This window comes from Schistocerca serialis, chromosome 2 (genome assembly GCF_023864345.2).
Source record: "Schistocerca serialis cubense isolate TAMUIC-IGC-003099 chromosome 2, iqSchSeri2.2, whole genome shotgun sequence".
Classification (NCBI taxonomy): domain Eukaryota; kingdom Metazoa; phylum Arthropoda; class Insecta; order Orthoptera; family Acrididae; genus Schistocerca; species Schistocerca serialis.
The window spans coordinates 722,298,783-722,304,782 of record NC_064639.1 but is presented as its reverse complement, the minus strand read 5'-3'; positions in this window follow the sequence as shown (position 1 = coordinate 722,304,782).

The following is a 6,000-nucleotide window of genomic DNA, read 5'->3' as shown; positions in this document are numbered from 1 at the left end:
ATGGGAAAACTTAAACTTCTAAAAACAGTAGTAAAAGAATAATTAAATTTACTGATAGAGACAGCCATTAAATAAAAAGAAATTTTATCATTAATACAAAAGGGGCTGCAGAGAATAACGTATACGTAGAGAACATAGCATTAATAAAAACTGCGTAAAAATGTTTGCGGTACAAGCAGTATATTTGTGTGCAAAATTTAGAAGTAACTATCGCATCAAGTGTCACTGCTGAGCTTGATGAAACTTAAACCGTACGTACAGAGAACTGCTATAGTATGGTACAGAACGTAACTGAAATATGCAATGAGTCAAACAGCAATGCCACTTTCATTCAGAGACAATAATTACATTGAAGTCACTGCAATTCATGATGGTCCCATGGACATTGCAAAAGGCAGGACGTGGTTCTTAATATGGCGTGTGACGGTCATGGATAGCAGTGCTTGCTCTGCAACGTGTTCCCATGCTGGTCCCCAAGGTTGGTAAGAAGTTCTTGTAGCAGGGCATTCCATTCCTCCACAAGCTTGAGTGACAACTGCTGAGTGGTCGTTGGTACCTGTGGATGTGCTGCAGTATGTCTCCCTCAGCACATCCCACATGTGCTCAACGAGATTTACTTGGGGGCGAGTGGAGAGGCCAGTCCACTCACCAAACATCCTCTGTTTTGATGTAGTCAAGCATTGTCATCCATAAGAACGAAATTAGAGCCAAATGTATCCCTGAAAATACGACATGGGGAAGGAGTACAGTGTGTCAGTAGTTTTGATCAGTGAGTGTACAGCATTCAAGGTTTCATACACCAGTAGGCTCACGCAACATTATGTGCCCCATACCATAACACCTTGACCACCAAAACGATCATGTTCGACAATGTGGGATGTACCCTCATATGGTGACTGGTGGGAACACACAACACACCACAATGAGCATTTGTGCGATGTGTTAGAGACACTTACTGCAGCACATCCAGATACATAGGCAACCATCCAGCAGTTGTCAACCACACTGTTGGAGGAATGGAAGGCCCTACAACAAGAACTCCTTACCAAAATTGTTGCCACATGGAAACACATTGCAGGCCATGCATTGCTGCCTGTGATTGATCACACAACCTGTTAAGAACCATCTCCGCCATTTTTAATGTCCAGGGCCCATCATGAGTTGCGGTGACTTCAGTGTAATTATTGTCTTAGAATAAAAGTATAATTTCTGTTCGTCTTTTACGTATTTCTTTCAATTATCTTCTGTACTATACTTTAGCAGCTCTTTCTATCTATGACCCAAGTTTCATTGATTTAAGTTACTTGGCAGTGATGCATAATGCAAAAGTTATTTGTCCTTATAGTCTTATATACCAAGTGTATTATCGAACATCTTTTACTACAGATTAATATAAAGAAGAGACTTAAACATTGCAAAGACAAAACCTCTGCTATTAACAAGAGTAACTACAATTCTGCAAGTTCTCCTTTTACACTGTTCCTTCCAGAACTGTCTACCGTATTTACTCGAATCTAAGCCGCACTTTTTTTCGGTTTTTGTAATTCAAAAAACTGCCTGCGGCTTAGAATCGAGTGCAAAGCAAGCGGAAGTTCTGCAAAATGTTGGTAGGTGCCGCCACAACTAACTTCTGCCGTCGAATATATGTAGCGCTACACAGGCATGCTTTGCGTGCACCGGTATTGGCGCCAAAACCTCTGCATCAGTAAATCAATTTTTTAAAAAAAGGTGGAAGACGAGCTTTTTTTCTCCGCCCCAAGTTTCGACCACTGCATTTTCATACATTATCCAATGAAGTAAATACAAATTCCGTATTGTCCATCTTCAAATGTAGCAGCATTTCAATGTACTACGAAAATCCAACTGGCAAGACCGTTTGGGATGTTTGTCAATATGGCCAACTCTACGTTCTGAATTTTTTCCTATCTGTGAGAAGAGATGGTTGCTAATAGGAACTTTTATGAATTGCGAATCACATGCATGTTCTCATCACCATAAGAATAATACGAATATAAACATTTTGCCATGTATTGTTTAGTGTTTGCTGCTATAACATTTAAATCCTGTTTGCCTAATAAACTATGAAACTAGAGTGAGACAACAGCAAACACGCAAGAATATACATATCATGTCATGTTTATATTCATATTATTCTTATGCCTAATAGTGATACAGTCAGAAATGAAGCACGGCAATTGACTAAATTTTTAAATCTAAGATGACTCTAATTTCTGTGCAAAATGTAATGTACTAAAGAGGCGCCTGCAAAGATTTTCAAACGGAGAAAATTTTTCGCTAAACTCTCATTCAGAAAATCTTCTATCATACGCAGTCTATTATTTTGTGCTTGTTGATCATTATCAAAGAAAGCAGCTGTGTAAGTAACAACAAATAGCAGTCTCTTGCCATTGTTTCACTAATGAGATGATTCCTCTCTCTTTTTTTAAATTATAAGTGGCGGTAGCGCGCACAAAAGCAAGCGTTGCCAAGAGCGGCGACAGGCCGTCGCCTGTAAACACTCATTATCAGAATGCTACAAACAATGCATGACACAGTACGGTAATGCATTTTCACCTTAGAGGATGTAAACAAAGAGAACGGCACTTATCAGATCAAAGAAAAATAAGCAATCAATTCAAACCAGACGAAGCACGTGAAAAAGGAAGGGTACTCGTATAAATACGGACGGAGCGCCTAACGCGTAGCAATGGCTACCTGGTAAAACTTAACTGCTAAGCTTACGACTCGAACCAAACTACTGTCATTCATTCGACCTAAATTGTGTCTCATATTACAATGGACCAACTTTGTTTCAATTTGGAGGTTCGGCCTAAAACTTTTCTCTCCCCTTGAATTTCGAGTCTCATTTTTCAGGTGCAGCTTAGATTCGAGTGCGGCTTAGATTCGAGTAAATACAGTAAAAACTCTCACAAAAATAAAGGCAATTGAGTGAAACAAAGGCTGTCAATCCAGCAAAGATATATGTCCAGACAATTGTGGAGGACACAGGAACCGAACTGTGTGCAGAAACGTAAAAGCAGGAATACTGAATTACACTTTTGAATATACCTTTGCAATAAAATATCCATGAGCACTGCTCCAGTTAGTCAGTCGCACTGAGAGATAGCAGGTCCCAGGGCTCAACTGAATCCTTATAAAATATAAGGAGTTTGCCAACGAGTTAGCTCTTCTCATAACCATAATTTATCACACATCTCTCAAACATAAAACTGTCCAGAAAATGGAAAAAATGCAAGTCACATCCCTCTACAACAAACTTATCAAAACTGATCCATGAAATTACCACCCAATACCATTGACATCTGTCTGCTGTACAATTTTACTATATTCTGAGGTCAAACATTGTTAGTTTCTAGAGCAGAATGCCTGTTCCATATCAGCCAGCATGAATTCCTAAACTGTCATGCAGAATTGAACTAGCATTTTTCTGACATGGCATTGTGAAATCCTTAGATGAAGACAGTAATGCAGAGGGAGTATTTCTTGGCTTCCAAAAAACATTTTACATGGTGCAACACCAGTACCTGGTAGTGAAGTTATGATCATATATGGTATCAGATGAAATGTGTGTTTGTATTGAGGACTTCTGGATACGGAGGACACAATGGTATCTTGGATGGAGTGTAATGGGTAGATGCAGAAGTAACTTCAGCTGTGCACAGGGCAAATGAGGTGGTACCTTTACTATCCATGCAATGTATTAATGAAATGACAAATAATACTAATACACTGGCTTACAAAAGCCAATGCACACAGAAGACAAGGTTGGATGTCAATTTAACTTTGTACACATTATTGGCAGGTATGCAAGTGCTTACAGGCGCAATAATCTGTGATAGGTAGAATGGCCACCTCAGTGCATTATTGTTACCAAGCCTGGTAGGGTATATAAGAGAAAGAATATTAGATTAATTATTCATTCCATGGACCCACAAAAGAGGGGATCCTTCTGGGTGTGGAACATGTCAGATAAACACATTACAAAAATGAAATTACAAAAATTTGAGTTTCAGTAATTTTAATGATCCTCAGTCAAACAGTAAAATTATGTACATGAATTAAAATTAAACTTCTAATATTTACAGGTTTAATACTTACATCTGCTTTCATTAAATCCATCATTCACACGGTAGCTAGTTACTTGGCTATTACAACCAAGTATTGTCAAAAATTAAAGTAAATTATTCATTTCAATGCTCCTCAGTTAAGAACAGTCAAATTATGTACAAGATAAAAAATTAAACTTCCACTATTTACAGACTTAAGACTTACATCTGCTTTCCATACTGCCGTCATTCACACAGCAGGTAGTTACTTGACTGTTACAACCAAGTATTGTCAAAAATTAAAGTATAATAAATTTTCATGAAAATGGTCTACTGCACTTGTTCAGAAATTCATGGATGGAATAAAAGGAGTTGTACAGCAAGAATTCTTTTAAATTATGTTTAAATTGTGTCTTATCTGAAACTATACTCTTAATGGCTGCTGGTAACTTATTGAAAATATGCGTTGCTGAATACTGGACTCCTTTCTGGACAAGACTAAGTGACTTTAAATCTTTATGTATATTGTTCTTATTCCTAGTATTGATACTGTGTACTAAGCAGTTAGTTGAAAAAAGAAATGTGTTATTTACAACAAACTTCATTAAGGAATAAATATATTGAGAAGCTGTGGTCAGCATGCCCAATTCTTTGAATAGGTTTCAACATTATCTTCTTGGATTTACACTACACATTACTCTTACTATACACTTCCAACTCTAAGAAACAATTTTTTTTTCCTCTGCGTTTGTGGAGTTCCCCAAAATATGATACCATCTGACATAATGGAGTGAAAATAAGCAAAATATGCCAGTTTTTTTAAATATTTATACCTCCTACGACTGACATCATTCGCATTGAAAACACAAGACTTGCTTAAGCACTTTAACAGTTCGTTAGTATGTTGCTCCCAACTGAATTTATTATCAAGTTGTAATCCCAAGAATTTTACACTCTCAACTTCTCCTATATCCATGTCGTCATATTTTATACACACACTAGAAGGAAATCTCTTGGAAGTTCCGAACTGCATATAGTGGGTCTTTTCAAAGTTTAATGACAGTGAATTGGCTATGAACCACTTATTAATGTCAGTATAAATTTATATTTGATTTACTATTTATTGCAATGTTTGCTTCATCTGCAAATAAGACAAACTTGGCGTCTGGTAATATAACAGATGACAGGTCGTTAATATACAGAAGAAAAAGTAGTGGGCCTAGTATGGAACCTTGGGGAATACCACATGTAATTTCTTCCCAGTCAGATGATGTCTGATTGCCTACTGCTGAAGTGTTACATAATGACACTCTTTGTTTTCTATTAGTAAGATATGACCGAAACCACTTAGCAGCACAACCAGAGATGCCATAATATTTTAATTTACTTAAAAGAATGCTGTGATTCATACAGTCAAAAGCCTTTGACAGGTCACAGAATATGCCAGTTGCCTCTAATTTGTTGTCTAATGAATTAAGGACATTTTCACTGAAGTCTAAATAGACTTCTCAATATCAGAACCCTTAAGAAACCCAAACTGTGACTTTGACAGTATGTTATTTTCACTAATGTGCTTAAGTAGACGCTTGAACATAACCTTTTCAAAGATTTTTGAAAAAGCTGGCAAAAGTGAGATTGGTCGGTAGTTTGACGGCATTTCTTTGACCCCTTTCTTGTGGAGAGGTATAACTTCAGCATATTTAAGCCAGTCGAGGGAGGTTCCTGTGATAAGTGATTGATTACACAAATAACATAAGATATGACTAAGCTCACATGAACACTCTTATTAACTTTGTTGATATGTTATCATAACTACTATAATGCTTTGATTTCAAGGACTTTATGATGGATTCTGTTTCTTTGAGTGAAGTAAATGTCAATTCCATTTTACTGAGAATGTGCACTGGTCTCAGATATTCCATTGCATTATTTA